Raw genomic sequence first — 18,070 nt, forward strand, 5'->3', positions numbered from 1 at the left:
TGTACTATTTATGTACATGAGTGTTATTCTATATAGACCTTCATATTAAATACATAGAACCATGACCATTAAATAGAAAAGCTCAGTTTAACATATTATTAGGTTATAAGAAAGGTTATCAATTTTATTTATTTGTATTCCAGTAGAATTTGATGAATATTAAAATTTTGACATTGTTTATCTTCTATTATTTAAAGATAAGAGGTGTTGGACATCTTGTAGACACAACAGCACAACAATACTTCCCACAGTGTCCTTTTAGGAATGTTCTTAGCTATTGGTAGGGACAATGAGACTTGCAGGTAGTCGCTCTGTAACTGCAGAATGTCATGTTTGAAGGACAGAGACTATAGCTGTTCAACTCACCTATTTGGTCTCTTCATTTTGAATAATATTGGAGGTTAGATCTTTCAATATTTTCATAGAAAGCTACTCAGTGCAAGAGGGGTTAGACAAGAAGAAATAAAACCTTCACAAATATTTTTATTGATTGCTAATTGAGAGTGTCTAAAAAGGCTGGAATATTTAACAAAGAACTAGATATTAGAATGTTACCTCACATATATCTAACTGTGCATAATTGGAAATACAGACAATATGATGTTGTGCTTATAGTGACCCACTTCTGTATGAGCATGCCTTTTCTAAGATGGCAATTGTGATATCTAAATGTTATTATAGATATTTCTCATGTTATATTTATTAATCCTTATATATCAGAAAATATATATTCTTCAAGTTAGTAAACAGTTCTAGTTAAAAATGAGAGTCTTACAAACAGTTCAATTTCTCTATGGCAGGGTAATCTCAGAGCTAGGCTAGGCACTTTGAGGCTCTTTAGTAAAAGTATAATCTCATTTTACGTTTTGTTTTACATGTAATTTATGCTCATTGCAACTAGTAAGATTTCAATGCATACTATCAAACCTTTAAAAAAACCCAAGTACTTACAAAAATATATTCATATAGTTTTAAGCCAAAATGCTTTTAAAAATCTGTACATGTATCTCTGTGTTTTTAAAAAATAAAGTTGTAAAAAAGTATAATCTGTTTTACTCACAAGGCATCATGTATATTTGTTTGCATCTATAGTCAGTTGACTTTAATATTACTGTGAACCTCTTTCAATGAGTTAACATTATTAAAAGAAAAAAACTGAGGTTTTGTTCAAGAAATTCAACCACAAAATATGTTGAGCCCTGTTTGAGTTTTGCAGCTTAGAGACCTATTCGATAGATGACTCATAAACTTCTATTGTCTATATTCTGTGACTGAGTTTCTTTAAAACATATATAGCCAGGCTGGATTCCCAGTGGAAGGATAAGGACATCAATCCACCCATACAACCTTTGACCAAACATTTATCCTGCCTGAGAGAAATGCAGAGACAAAGATGGAGCAGTGACTGTGGGGCTGGCCAAACAATGATTGGGCTAACTTGAGATCCATCTCATTGACAAGAATCTCTGACACTTCGAATGATACTTTGTTATGCTTTTAGACAAGAGCCTAGCGTAATTGTCCTCTGAGAGGTTTGACCAACAGCTGACAAAAACATATACAGAGATCCACAGTCAATGTCAGGAGTCGGAATCTTGTGGAAGAGTTGGGGAAGGAACTAAGGGACCTGGAGGAGAAAGGGACTCCACAGAAGACTAAAAGAGTCAACTAACTTGGACACTTTGGTTTTCCTAGGGGCTGGTCCACTAACCAAAGAACATACAAGGGTTGTATTTAGGCCCCCTACATATATGTAAGAGATGTGCAACTTGATCTTTATGCAGCTTTCCCAAAAACTGATGCAGGTGCTGTCCCTGACTCTGATGCCTGCCTTCTGATCCTGTTCCCCTAAATGGCTGCCTTTTCCTGTCTCAGTGGAAGAGGAATTGCTTAGCCTTGCAGTGACTTGATTTTCCAAGATAGTTTGGTATCCAGGAAGGTCCTTCACTTCTCAGAGTAGTGTAGGATGAGGGGAGGATATTTGTGAGGGGTGACTGGGAGAAGGGGTGTGGGATCCAGATGGAAACTGAGTAAGTAAATAAAACAATGGAAAAGCAACAACAACAACAAAAAGGAAAATATAGCGATAATATGTTCAAACTATTTTTAAAATACTTAAACACTTCCGAAAAAGTAATAGGATTGTTGCTTAGTTCAATATTCTAACATTTACCAAATTTACAATAGAATGATTATTTAAGAACTGAGACCTAGAAATTTATACTATGTTTTACTTATTAATTTTTTTCCATTAATTTACCTCTATAAAGTTTGTTTTTAATAAGTCATGCAATGGTTCATTTCATATATGGATTCATCATTAGCTGTTTCTAATGGTATTTTCATCAAAAGATTAGTATTTATGAAACAAATTATAGCTTAACTAATATCCATTAATAACAACAGTAAAAACGCTCAAAGAAATTGCAACTAGATATAATTTAGAACAATTATTAACAAAGCAAGGCTGTGATACATCCCTAATGCATTTTCTTAAAATCATTTACCTTACAATTTTTGTAAATTAAATTCAAATCTGTGACTATTTTCGGCAGTTCAAAATAAATAACTCATTAAAAAGATATTGTGATATGGGAAATTTTGATATGAAACAGGGCATGAGCCTACTGAATATTTAACCTTATCAACAATACATTAAAGAATCAAAGAATGTTCCATGACAGATAGATTTGTATGTGTGCTTTTACCATTGAAATTATCAGATTTTGAATGCCTTTAGGCTGGATCGTTTTTCTTATAGTTGGTATTGGGAGTGGGTGAACCTTGATGGTCTTGGTGTGGCAGGTCTCTGATGGGTATGCTTGGGCTCTATGGTTTCAGACCTGAAGTTCTACATCATTCTGGAGCTTCAGGTCTGAGTAACGTGGGCAGAGTTGGAGGCAAATAAATGTCTCTCTGGGAAAGCAGATTGATCAGGGCACCTTAAAATGATTCAGAGGGCTTAGCAAGGGAAGATGGGTGGGGGAGGAAAGCTTACCTGTAGATTCAGGAGTCAGATGGAGGTGGCAGAGGTGGCAGGAGAATGGATGTCCCCCTGTATGGCTCAGGAGTCAGAAGAAGGTCAGGAGAGGTGAAGGGAGAATGGAGATGCCGCTGAGATAACCGGCTGCTCAGTGCACTTGGCATGGCCAAGAATTACCTCTTTTAAAGAGATTATTTCTGCCCAAGACCTGGTTTTAAGTCATTTGATAGGGTTTTATATTACTCTTAATAAACTTCAGTCTTAATTAAGTTTTTGTATAGTTTTACTCTCTTCTAAGTGGTCATTTCAAAATTTATTTTGTTTCAATTTGTTTTCTGCTTCTTTATCTTGTAATTTGATAAAAATTTTAAATTTGTTCCCACAATTTCCATACATTTCAATATCTTTCTTGAAAACAATAATATATGTGCATGACTGTTTTGCCCTGAAAATATGTCATGTCCTATATTTGCTTAGTGTTCAGAGAGGCCAAATGAGTACATGATATCCGCTGTAACTAGAGTTGCAATTAGTTATGATCCTCAATGTGGGTGATAGGAATCAGTTGCTCAGGATGAGAAGTCAGCACATCTAATTTGGTTTTAATCTATTGCTATTTGTTGTATGAGTTCAGATATTTGTTTTCCTTCTTTAATTTTATGGTTGCTGTATTTCATCAAAATATTATTTCATTAATCTCTCGATGTTTTTGCCTCAAAATGAACTAATCTTTTGTCTTGTTTATATATAATATGTAATTTAACATAACCAACTGAAGTTGTTCTTTCATGTAAAACTGGTGGGAGAAGACAGATTAAAAGCTCCAGTATTTTGATGTATTGGGATATCATTTCTTACTTTACAAGATTTGAAAAATTAAAATATGATGACCCACCTATTATCTTTTGTTTTAAGATTTTTTTCTCTGTTCATAATCCTCCCTTATACATAATTGTTCAGTGTGTGTGTGTGTGTGTGTGTGTGTGTGTGTATGTGTATGTGTGTGTCTGTCTGTGTGTGTGTGTGTGTGTGTGTGTGTGTGTGTGTGTGAAAAGAAAGGGGTCCTTGGGAATGGTCAATGAGAAGAAAAGGCGATTGTGGTCTATTCTGAGTGATCACTCAGAAATCACAATATTGTAGTGAAACATTTAGTTTTGTACAGTAATGAACAAATTAATATAAATAAACACTCAAAGAAAAGTAGAAAGAAAGACAACTAGGTGCATGAATGCAAAACATATAGTTCTTCCCTCACAAAGGAAAAAATAAAACAAAACAAGCCCTGCAAATGGTTTTCCTGCATTTTTATTCTGACTGTCTTAGTCAGGGTTTCTATTCCTGCACAAACATCATGACCAAGAAACAAGTTGGGAGAAAAGGGTTTATTCAACTTACACTTTCATGTCACTGTTCCTCACTAGAGGAAGTCAGGACTGGAACTGAAGCAGGTCAGAAAGCAGGAGCTGATGCAAAGGCCATGGAGGGATGTCACTAACTGGATTGCTTCCCATGGCTTGCTCAGCTTTCTTTCTTATAGAAGAACCCAGGTCTACCAGCCCACAATGGGCTGGGCCCTCACCCCTTGATCACTAGTTGAGAAAATGCCTTGTAGCTGGATTTCATGGAGGCATTTCCTCAACTGGGGCTCCTTTCTCTGTGATAACTTCAGCTGTGTCAACTTGACACAGAACCAGCCAGCACACTAAGTTTGTATTTAATGAGAGACTTAATAAACAATTGGCATTTCTTACAGAAGTGGAAAAATTATTTTCTTCTTTCTTTTCTGTGTTTATTCATTATCTTTCTCAATTTTAGTCACTATTTTGCAGATTTTCAAGTTGCTCTTTAATCATATATTCTTAATAACAGTCTTGGATTTCAATCTTAATTCTACTCCTTTTCATATTAATTTTATTTTACTATGTCTATCATAAATGCACATTTCTAACCAATATGTGAGAGTCAGTTTAATTATCCCTAACTTTGGTATTTAACCTGGTCTTTGTACTTCTGTCTCAAATAATAATTTTAAAATAATTATTTATTGTTGATTTCATTTATAATTATTAAGATTGGTTTATATTTTCCAGAAAATTGTTATGTAAGGAATACATATTTCAGTGTATTTACTTTATTATTGAAAAAAAATAAAACATTGAAAATCACATGAGGTTGTGGAGGGACATGTCAATATTTTACAATACTTGATTGTAATCTATAACCCAGGGCTTAATTACTACCATCTACATAGCAGTTGTCAACTTCCGTAACTTCAGTTCTTGGGTATCTGCTGTCCTCTCAGGACTCTGTGATACCTGACACACGTGGTGCTCATATACATATTCTGGTAAAACTAATGCACTTAGAATAAAATTATCCATCCTTGTTCATTTTTAATTAATTGACAATAGGCAGAGACTAAAAACAGCCTAGATGTCCATAAGTTGGAAATGAACAATGGGAATATTGATTATTTTAAACACTGGAATATTATTCAGATAATGACAGATTGAAACTGTGAGAAGGGCAGATAAATGGATAGAAGTGAATACAGCCATTTTGAGTGAGATAGCACCAGCCTACAAGGTAAATGCCATATTTCTTCCCCTTTTGTGTATGTCAGTTTGACTCTTTGTATATGTGCATTTGGTTTGAAATACACATATGGGTGAGGAGATTACCAAAGATCACATGGAGGAACTTTCAAAGCAGGCAAGACAAACAGCACCATTGTATAAGCTTTATAGTGAATTGTAGAGCTGGAAGGTATAAACTGGCAGAGAAGATGGGAGGGCAGGTTAAGAGAGAGATCCCATAAAACTAACGGCTCCTCAAACGTCTAGTGTAGTGGTAAACAGTTACACACTTTGGCTTCTAGTAGGTCACAAGTGCATTGCACCTAACCAAGAGCTCAGGATTCACAAATGAAAGACACACACGCACGCACGCACGCACGAACACACTACCTATTTGTGATATGCGTTGACTAGTTCAATGGTGGGTACTTCTGAACCTCCCCACAGCTAGCATACACTCTCCTCCGGTATTCTTAAGTTAACACCTTTAAAAATCTATATTTCATCTCTGCTACACCAGACCCAATTAGGGAAATGAACCCTAGGGCAACTGTTGAAATCTTACAGGTAAGTGAGCCTTTAAGTTTGTTCTCCTTGCTCCACTGTCATGGTGAGTCTGTTTGTTCTTCCTCCTCTGTCCCTTGGCCATGCAATCTAAAAGTCCTTCCTCTGTCTCCATGCTCAGGCACTGACTGTAGACCTTTGTTTTTTTCATTATTATTACCAAACAAAGCCAGCTAGGGGCAGGCACCCTCAGCATCTGGAACTGTGGCTTCTGGGAGCTTAATTAAGTAAGACAAAGCTATCAATTCCCAGCATTATGTATGGAAACTGAATTCTGTTGTAGCATCCTAAAATACACCCATCTACACACACAAAAATATTAAATGGAGGTATCTCATGGAGAGAGCAAAAATCTCCTACTAGACTTTAAAGGTTAACAAATAAATTCCTCAGTTCCAAGAATCGGAAACATATTTTGGGATTGGTCGTCTGTGAGGTTCACAAGCACTATAGGTTATTGCTAATTTGTGCTGACCAAATACACTTGGTTGTACATGCTTCCTCTATAGTATGGTAGAGTTGCCCAGAGTTCATAATGATTAAGAAACAGATTGTGGAGTATTCCATATGGATGCCAGATAACTGCTTAAAATTGGGAAAACCTTGACTGTATTCTAAAAGAAATGTGAAAACTTCTTTTAACTTTGGTTCCTGCAGTCAAAAGAGAACCACAGACATTAAATGCAAAACAAAGCAAAACAAAAAATGGAAAATATGAGATAGTCCCTTGGTAGAACAGAGTATGACCCAATCAGGAATTCCTGATGGTGTTTAGGGAATTTCAATTCCTCAACATACCATATGTTACTGTCATAAATTCTTTTTCATGTACAGAACTTTGCAAAGCCTATCTAAGTAAAGGTAGAAGAGATGGCCCTGTGGGTTTGCTGTACATTTTCTGGTTTTCAGAAATTAATTCTTTTATTTTATTTTCATTTGAAGAATTAGTTAGTTTGCTTCTAGATCATTGAAGAAAGTATAATTCAGGTTGTAAAAAATGAAAGTCTACTATGGTTTCATATGATTTTGAGTATGTCTACATACATTTATGCGCAAGGAAAAATCCTTGCTATAGCATAATTCACATTGTTTGCTAAGTAGAATAAAAATATATGTTGATATGTATTTAAAAATCTAAGTTTCAAAATCTTGACATTATAACAAAATACTGAAAATTACTGGGAAAACCTAATGCATTTTGTCCAATATTTTTTGCTGGTCATAAGAAGTATTATTTGCTAAAGATTGTTATTTTCCCCGGAGGAGAGAAAATGTTTCAATCATTTAAATCCAATTATGTGTGTTTTACATCTAATTCATCTTCAAAATAAAATCAGTAAATTAGAGGCTTTATTATAACTAGATAGATGCTTCTCGGTGAGTCAGGAAAGCAGACTCTATTACCCAGGTAGAAAATATCAAGCACTACTTTCAAGTAATAGATCAGCATCTTTTAGATTGATTTGGCTTCAACTTGACCTTACTTTCATACCCATGTGGTTTAAGTCAAAATCTCATTTCTTCTGGAAAGAGATGTGAATTCAGTTTGTGTGTAATGTTAAAAGAAAATGTCAAAAAGAAAAAAAATGCTGCATTGAGAAATAGCATGGCAGCTACAATCTGTGTCTTTGCTAATTTGTCACCAACATACTGAGATACTCAATAGTTTAATCTACAGATGTGGTTTTTAAATCATTACCAAAGAACATAAACATAATTGTTTAAAGAAATATACACACAAATGTATACTATATTGCTGACATATTTAGACATGGGATGATAGTTTATTAAGTTAAATCAGAACAATGTTATGAAGTTCACTGCCATAATAATATCATTGATTTGAGCAAAGTTATGCAGGAGTTTCAATGTTTAAGGCTGAGTTAAGAGCTTCAGAGAGAGTAAAAAATAACAAAATAAAAAGCTCTCATCTATCCATGCAGCTGATATGACACCATTGAAACAGTCACTTCTTTCGCTGTAAAAATAAATATCTTTTTTCATTAGCGAACAATTTTTATCCAAGGAAAAATGTGATGCTTTTGAATAAAGAAATAGTCAATGAACAAAGAAAATTGCCCACACAATTATCCACCTCAGAAATGTATGTTGTGTGTGGTAAACCAATAATGCCTGTCAAATCATTCTCTGTAACTCAAGGAAGTAACAGAGAAAAGGGAGTTGTCTACCATACTATGAACACCTGAAGTCCGTATGTCAGAAAAAGTCTATTACAAAGGGAATATCATGTGTTTCATTATTATTCTCATTAAATGTCACTAGTCCCTGAATGGCTGAGATCTCAGAAACCTGCGAAATGCATCATCTAAGACAAAGTGTCCTATTAAGGACCTGCACTATGTAATAGATCAGGTTATTGCCTTTCTTTTGCAGGTAAGTGAAGTGAACTTCTGAAGGATTCGATCATTTATCATAATTTTATGGCTAATAAATGTTCTTATACAACCCATATAATTCCAGACCTACCTATCTAACACTGAGAAATCATAATTATAAGAACAAATTAATAGAGCAACCATATGCTTTTTATGTGAGTTATGGTCAAAGCCTATTCATTCTGATATGGAGGTATATCCCACAGTGCTAAGCTAAAAAACCTGTGCTCCATCCTTAATACCTGAGACAGACATCATCAAGCACACAGTTTTGATATGGCCATTTTCCTTCTGTACCACACAAAGATGAACACAATAACACAAACAACCCACTTAAAATAAGGCACAGCACTAAATAAAGAATTCTCATAAGAGGAATCTTGAATTGCCAAGATGCACTATAGTAAAATGTTCAGACATCCTAATCACCAGAGAATTACAAATCAAATCAATTCTGAGGTTTCTTCTTATACCCATCAAAATGGCTGAGGTAAAAAACTAAAGAGATAGCACATCCTGGTAAGGATGTAGAAAAAATAAAACACTTAACGATGTGGAGCAAGTGAAACACTCATCCATTGCTGTTGAGAGAGCAAACTTGTACAGTCACTTTGGAAATCAATGTTGTATTTTCTCAGAAAACTGGTAATAGTTCTATATCAGAATCCAGCTATACTACTCCTGAACATATACCCAAAGATGAGTAACATCTCACAAAGCCACTTGTCATCTATGTTTATAGCAGCTTTATTAGCAATAGCCAGAAACTGGAAACAAACTAGATGTCTCTCAGCTGAAGCATGAATAAAGAAAATGTGGTGGAATACTATTCAGCTATTAAATACAAAGGCATAATGAATTTTTCAGGCAAATATATGAAACTTGAGAATAGCATCCTGAGTGATATAATCTAGTGCCCAAAAGACATGCATGGCATCTACTTACATATCAGTAGATATTAGCTATAAAATACAGGAACCATATTACATTCCACTGATCCAAAGAAGCTAAACAAGAAGGAAAGCCTCTGGAAGGAAGCTTGAATCTCACTTAGAAAGAGAAGTAACATATTAAATATGGCACGTTAAGGGAAGGAAATAAGAGAAAAGGGAATCAGAACAACAAATGACTGGCCCAATTTAAGACCCACCCTAAGGGCAAGCACCAATCCCTAACACTGTTAATATTACCCTGTTATGCTTGCAGACAGGAACATGCTGTACTATTAAAGGCTCCACTGAGTAGCCAATTTAGACAAATATAGACACCCACATTCAAACAGTAGATAGAGCTTGGGGACTCTTATGACAGAATAAGAGAAAGGTACTCCATAGGAAGACCAATAGAATCAACTAACTTGGACCCTCGGGATGCTCAGTCTGAACCACTAGCTAAGGAACATGCATGGGCTGGACCAAGGCCTCTATTCTCCTGAGTGACAATGTGTAGCTTCACCTTCATATGGGTCCTGAAAAACTGGATCAGGGCCTACCCCAAATGTTGTTGCCAGTAGGCAGGACATGTTCTTTTTTTCCCCCAATTTTATTGGATATTCTTTGTATTTACATTTCAAATGTTATACCCTCCCCCACCCCAACACCCCTCCCTTCTCACCCTCAACTTGCTTCCATGGAGGTGCTCCCTCTAGGTTGCCTTGTCTGGCCTCAGAGGGAGAAAAAGGAAGTGACTACCCTCACAGAGGCTTGAAGTGCAAAGCTGGAGGTAGGTATTTGCAGGCACTTCAGATGGGAAAAGGATGAATGAATAGGGGAAGAAATGTGGGACAGGGTGACCAGGAGAGGGGCACCGAGAGAGATATAAAGTGAATATGTAAAAAAAAAAAAATTAAATTAAAAACATTAAAAAGAGCACAGAATTAAAACAACTTCAAAGATATTTTTATATGCTCTTAGAAACATGACTTCTTGCCAGTATATCATCAGAGAAGCTCCCTACTTCAAGATATCTCTAGCCAGAAGAGAGTGGGTTCCCTTAGAATACTCAGCGGAATTTTAATTTAGAATTAAAGCGGATGTCTACACCAAATCCCCCTTCCCAGAGTTCAGGGAATAAACTACCCTTTATGGTTGGCTACTTGTTAAATCAGAGAGTGCAAACAAAAGGCAAACTCAGTGTCCCCTCTTGAGGGTCTTTTTTCTCATACAAAGGACATTTCAAGAGCATTTTGGTTTAAACATTATAGGTCCTTTGAGTATATAGTATGACTTCTACTGTTGTGTTTCTATGGGATTCCCGTGGCTCTTAACAATTGTGTCTCTGTGTCCATATGTATTTCTTGTGTGTGCTTTTTGTCTGTGCCTCTCACTAACCACAGTGCTCCATTGATTTGTGGCCATCAGTCACATAGAGCAACTCCCCAAGCCCCTCCACAGATAAGCACATGAGCACAGATCACATAGGCCCAAGACAGATCTTCATTATAATGAGAAACCTAAAGGTCTGGAGGCTTAGCCAATCAGCCATTCTCCCAGACACTCCCCTCTGCAGAAGGTATTTAATCTCAGGGCCACCCAGAGAAGTGGGGTATGGTTTTACTCATCCATTTTCCTCTATGACAATCAACACCTTAAATTAAAAGTGTTTCTTTCCCTCCGGACCACCATCAGGAGCTGTAGAGAAGGCCTTGGCCTACAGAGCCTCGGCCTTATCTCCCATAGAAGACATCCCCGCGCTCGCAGCTGTGGGCCTGGCCAAACCCAAGCCTGCAGCCAAACTATCACCAAGACAAGGACCTACTCAGGACAAGCCAGAGCTCCCCACTTCTATGCTCGGTCCCGGCCAGATCCAGCTCACAGGCTTCTCCTATGTTGTTCCCAGCTTGTCAGTGGCATCCAGGGAAGACTGGGTGTCCAATAGCCAGGGAACCAGGAGACCCCAGGCCTCTCCGCATGTCAGCGGACCCCTGAACGAGCTTTGACTCTCAGTTCTATACTACAGATTGTGCCTACTCATCCCTAGAGCTTTGTCCCAGTTGCTTCCCACAGCCCAATACCCATGCAGTCCAACTTCCAGCGTCTTGCCTTCCCAGTGGCCCCAGTCCTACCGAGGAGCAGACTTGGGATTCCTAGCCAAATAACCTACAATTTTATTAATATACTTCATTAAATGTTTAACAGAAAGACAGTAGATATGAATGAAAGGAAAGGTGTGAAGAGTTGAACTGCTTTGAGGGAGAAAAAAAATTAAAATACATTGTATTATACATCTAATCAATAATTCAAAAATAAAGTTACAATAATTCAAGGACTACTCTGATAATTTTGTTGTACTCAGTATTTTACATTAGGGGGCTATGGGGAGCAGATCAACATGTTGGAAAAATTATTCTGTGCTCTTCACAGTGAAGGAAAATGCTGTCTCACTTAAAAGACTATTCCTGATGGTGTAAAAGACAAGAGGACTTGGCATTTGGCCCCAGGATGATGCAGTAGAACGTATTGTAGGACAATATCACATGGTAACTACAAGAAGGCTGGCAAAATAATGTGTTGGAACTCTGGGCTGGCCCAAGTGACATGTTCTATGAATTGAAAAAGGTACAATGATCACTTCTAACAAACTAATTTGCTCATTTAGGTAAATGAGGCATTATATCTTTCATGCTTCCATTCAATTCCTTTTTTGTCTATAAGTCACCAGTGTGAATTTCTCCTTGGTGATAATGGAGTCTGAGATGAGAAGATAAATGCTCCAGCATGCCCCACATTTAAATGCAGTTTTAACAAGGGTGACTTAAGTTCTCTTTTAATCATTCCAATCAATTCCAAACAGGCAAACAATTAATGGCAGCATGCAGAATGCTTATCCAGGAGAACCAAGATCTGGGAAGGCAACTGTCCCAGGGCTGTACTGTAAAGCTTTGGAGCAGAATTGGTTTTTCAGAAGAAATATAGTGAGAGGCTTAAAAGCAGTCAGGTTGAACAGAAAAACTTCATCATTCAACTGGAGGAAGAAGCAGAGGGTATATACAGCGCCATTCTAGTTCTTCAGCTACAACTGAAGGAGACCCAACAGCGGTTGGCACAGTACAAGCATCAACAGTCTCAAGCTTCAGCTCCAAGTACCGGCAGGACTACATCTGAAGCTGTAGATCAGGAAGAGGCCACAAGCAAAGACTGCAGCCATCTGACAAATGAACCAAGTAATGGCAGCTCCTCCGGCCCTAAGACTTCTGGCTCTGGATGTCACAGGGAGGAGAACATACCTGAGAATGACTTTCCTTCTTCTTCAGGGAATGGTAATAAGGCCTCCAAAAGCTCAGAAGAGAGACTGGCAGAGGAGGTAGTAGTTATGTAAGCCCACTCAGTGCAGGGTATGAAAGTGTAGACTCTCACACAGGCAGTGAAGACTCTCTCACACATCACTCCAATGACATCAATTCTCCAGCCATGACCCTCAGAGGAGAAAGCAGTGAGTGGGGAAAGGTGGTCGAACTGGGGCTTCCAGCCATGTTCAGAATGGCTTGGACCGAAGTGTAAGTGTACAGGGTTCAATTTGGTAAATATTTTCCAGCAAATTTTTACACAATGTCATTTAATTGGGGAGAACATACTGTCAAAAAATTAATGCATACTTCTGTCACAATTTACCTTTATTTGGGTATGTTTTTGTTCTTTTTTTTAAAAAAAATTATGTTAATATCTCTACCGCTTTGAAAACTGTAACAGTTAATTACTTTGAATGCTGCTAAAAGAACATTTTGTGTAGGATCAAGTTACTCTTGTAAGAGTTAATGTGAAGTTGTACATGAGAATCCATAGTGATGATGTCTGTATAAATCTGTGTCTTTCTAGAGCCGTGCTCTCAGGGCACCCATCTCACGTTGCTGTTACTCATGCACCATTCAGGCTTGTTAGAGCAGATATGAGCTTAGGACTGAGTTTTCCCCATACAGTTGTTTTTAATCACTAAGAAGCTAGACTTGCAGTCCTATAGTAGTTTCAGAGTTAGATAAAATTTTTTCCACCATACATCTGTGAATTCATCTTTAGGTGACTGAATGTTTAAGAAATCTATGTGCATAGTTAGTAAGTTTTTATGGGCTGCTGTGCCCTGTTAATCTATATTGCCCTGGGACTCCAGTATCTCACCTGTACTGACCAAACCTAAATAAAAAATTTTATGATGAAAATCTATGAATCAATGGGTTAAGCATTTTAAAAATTATAATGTCATCTATGTTAGATGTGTTTAGTAAATGATTCTTTTTGTTACCTATCAGAGGAACTGAAAACAAAATATTATTGTGGTTCTATGTTACTGTGACAAACTTCACAATTCTCAACATAAGGCCATGAGTCTGTGTGAATTCTTTAAGACTATATAAAAGTATAACTAGTTAGTTCTTCCCAATTTCACATACAGGTTTGTATGCACACATTTGGTTGTATACGCATGTGTGAGATTTTGAGTTTATGCAATATATATAAACATAAACATTCATCAGATATTTATCATGTATTTCAATGAAAAGTGCATTATAATAAAAAACAGAGAAAGAAAGGCAAGAAGAGAAAAGAAAGTAGACAAAGTGGTAAAAGACAAACAATATATCAGAGGTTAAAACAATAACATCACTGAGCCAGACATTTAGAGATGGAAGAAATGCACTTACAAGACAACATCTGAGAAGCCAGGAAAGAACCTCCACAGGTAGTTAGTAAGAAAGCCTATCATATACATCTACAGTGAGTAGAATTCTGCTAACAAACTGAAGGATTTTGGGTGTGTATTCATCTTTTCATCCTGTAGCAGAGAACATAAACTTCTCACACATTTAATATTATCCTTTTGAGAGAAAACAGCGAGCCTACATAGACCACTTTACATTGACTTTATTCTGCAAAGCTGAAAAAAGCACTGATGTAGTTTAAGTTGTTAAAACTCTTGTAATTTCTTCAGGCAACAGGAGAGAAATAAACTAAATTTCACATATTTGGCTTTTCAGTTCCTACAACAGGTTTGTGGCCTAGACACTTAGTATTTCTAACTTTATGCTATCAGTGAAAATGAGGAGAGTAGGCATCTTTCCACAGCTAGGCTTCTAGTAGATATCATATAGAGGATTGGAATCTCTCATGAGATTGAACTAAACCTTCATTTTCCTTGCCTGTGATTCTTCACAATAGTTTGTTAGATGACAAAAACTACAGATCATCAAATGCATCATCAAAAGTTATGATTATCCTTCTTTGCAAATGAAGACCTTCAGAGCAGTTCAGTGTTTTCCCATCTTGATATCAGTATCTTCTCTGTCCCCAGAGAGTCTTTATGATCTGACTTTGATTTTTAATCTCTTCGATCTGAATTTATCCTGCCTCTTTGATTTCCCTCCTTTTTAAAGAAGTGAATCTTGTAGGGAACACTCAGAGACTGCCATCTTTCTTCATCTGCCATGTACAGAGTCAGCTTTGCAGTATAACTTTTTATCTCTAAGCTGTCTTTGAGTCTTTACAACATTCAATGAAAGATTTGCTATGCAAAATGAAAGATGAAAATGTCATAGTTGTCACGATTTTATTACTTACATTATCCACCATGAGTATATGACAATTAAGCATTACGACACTAGTACATGAATATTAGGTTATTTTTTATCTACCATTATATTATAAAAAATTATGCCATAAGGGAATCATAATTTATATTACATTATCACATTTTTGTATATGTGTACTTAAATAAAATAATGATAAATAGCAAAACAAATTGAATGTATCTTCAGAATCAGCTGACTTAAACTAATATTTATTATGTTTTACAAAGTTCAAGTTTAGGAAAAATGAATTTCCTTTCTACTTTATTTTTTTTTTAATAATTTTGTAAGTACCTATTCATTCTACAAAGAAAATCTCAGTCCAGCTTGAAGCAGTGTGAATTATTTGACAGGGAAAATCTTAATAAACTGTGTTCTGACCCAGTGGTCAGGAGTTAATTGCTTTTCTAATGTTTCTTACTTATTCATCTACCAAGAAAAATAATCATAATTTTGCTCCTCCTCTTGAGTAAGGAACATGATGTTTAATGCTTCTTCCAATTAATTATTCTCCACATCTTTAGTTTTTGCTCAGACCCAGGAAAATGTAATAGTTCATTTTCTGTAAGTGCAACAGGATGAGAATTGTTACTGTGGTTTTCTTCCAATTAATTAAAAACCTCCTTTAACTTCAACATTAACCTTTTTATTTCTCTTAAAGCTTAGTTCATACCTCCTGTTTCCCCTTTAGCAATATAGATAAAGCTAGAAGTATTCTAATGGCTCATATTAGAAATCATTTATTAAATTGAAAATTGGAGGAATTGAAAGTAAATTTAGTGAGAGTCAAGCTAATTTTTCCTTGTGTCTTACAGTTTGAGAAATGCCCGCAGAGAAAGGGCCCTGAAGCTCATTTTTCTTTGCCAACCCTCTTCTCTAGAGCCTTAGCCCTGTTAGCATTTATTGCCTTAGATGCTCTAGACTTCTTTGATTGTTTTTTTACATTTTATATTTTATGTAGCATTTATGATTGTTCTTGGCCACATTTTTCCCCTGCTACATAATTTCTTCTTTTAATATACTTCAAAATTTTAAAAGTTTACTAGAAATAAGTTATTATGGTTATTGTAATGAAAATTTATTAAGAGCTCATAAACAGAGAAAAAGACTACTTTGAAATGACTAAATTTTGAAATTTCTAACATATGGTGATAGAATATTTTATGTAAAACAAAAGTAATTAAGAGTACAGACATAAAAACAATGAAAACACACAAAGGAATGTGACCTTGGAGATGGACAACTAGAAAAGAGATCAGAAGCTACAGATGCAATCATCATGAACAGAATACAAGGAATAAAAGAGAGAATCTCAGGCATAAGTCACCTTAGAAAATATTAATGTGTCAGATAAAGAAAATACAAAGTGCGAAAAGTCCCTAACCAAAAATATACAGGCAATTCAGGACACAATGAAAAGATCAAACCTAAGAATAATAAGAATAGAAAAGGGTAAAGACTTCTAGCTCAAAGGGCCAGAACACATTTTTAACAAAATCATAGAAGAAAACTTCCCACTCATAATGATGAAGATGGCTATAAATCTACAAGGAGACTAAAGCAACAACAACAAAAAGATTGGACCAGAAAAAAAAATCCTCTCCTCACATAATAATCAAAACACTACAGGCACAGAGCAGAGAAAGAATATTAAAATCTGTAATGAAAAAGGTCAAGTATTGTAGAAAAGCAGACTCATCAGAATTGCACCAGACTTCTCAGCAGAGGCTCTAAAACCAAGAAGATTCTAGACACATATCATTAAGACCATTAGAGAACATAAGTGCCAACTCAGGCTACTATACCCAGCAAATACCGAATCATCATATGGAGACGACAAAATATTCCATGACAAAATAAAATTTAAGCAATAACTTTCTGCTATTCCAGCCCTACAGAGGATACAGGAATAAAATACCCCAAATTGAACCCCCCCCCAAAAAAACACAAGAAACTACACTGTCCAAAACAAACTCCCCCAAAAGAGTATCATACATACATAATTCCACCTCTAGAAACAAAAATAAGAGGAACTAACAATTATCTGTACCTAATATCTCTCAACTTCAATGGACTCAGTTCCCCAATAAGAAGGCACTGGCTAACACACTGGATACTTAAACAAGACCCAGGATTTTGCTGCACACAGGAAACACGCTTCAGCATCAAAGACAGCAATTACCTCAGAGGAAAAGGCTTGAAAACAGTTTTTCAAGAAAATAATCCCAAGAAAAAAGCTGAAGTTGCCATTTTAACATCCAAGAAAATAGACTTTCAATCAAAAGTTATCAAATGAGATGTGGAAGGACACTTCAAATTCATCAAAAGAAACATCCAATAAGAGGAAGTCCCAGGCACAAACATCCATGCCCCAAATGGAAGGACAACTACATCCCTAAAGAAAACTTAACCAAAATTCAAAATGCAGATTGAAACTCACACAATAATAGTGAGAGGCATCAACACCCCCACTCTCACCAATAGACAGGTCATTGAAACAGTTAATAAACAGAAACAGATTGAAACTAACAGAGTCAAATTTAACAAAATTGATTTAATATATATCAATTAAACATTTTACTCCAAAACAAGAGCATATATCTTTTGAGCACTTCATGAAACTTTCTCCAAAGTTGACCATATAATAGGACCAAAAAAAGCTTGGAATAATCCCATGCATTCTATCAGATCACCACTGAATAAAAATAGACTTTAACAATAATAAACACAGCAGAAAGCCCACATACTCATGAAAACTGAACAACTCAGCTCAATGAAAACTTGGCCAGGGAAGAAAAAATGGAAGAAATCAAAGACTTCATAGAATTCAATGAAAATGAAGATACATCATCCCCAAACTTATCGATGTAATGGAAGCAGTGATAAAAGGAAAATTCATAGCACTAAGCGCCTTTATAAGGAAATTGAGAGATACCATGCAAAGAACATAACAGCATACATGAAAGCTCTAGAACAAAAAGTAGCAAACACATCC

The 18,070-nt window shown here is 36.0% G+C and overlaps 1 pseudogene across 1 annotated transcript; it reads left to right on the forward strand.

Annotated features, from left to right (window-relative positions):
• The first annotated feature begins 6,093 nt into the window (after window positions 1-6,093).
• Window positions 6,094-13,041, forward strand: LOC308421983 (pre-mRNA-splicing regulator WTAP-like; annotated as a pseudogene). The gene is made up of 3 exons: window positions 6,094-6,126; window positions 11,119-11,430; window positions 12,278-13,041. The product of its transcript is annotated as a pre-mRNA-splicing regulator WTAP-like (transcript).
• Window positions 13,042-18,070: the final 5,029 nt, after the last annotated feature.

This window comes from Micromys minutus (assembly GCF_963924665.1).
Source record: "Micromys minutus genome assembly, chromosome: 6".
NCBI classification, from domain to species: Eukaryota; Metazoa; Chordata; class Mammalia; order Rodentia; family Muridae; genus Micromys; species Micromys minutus.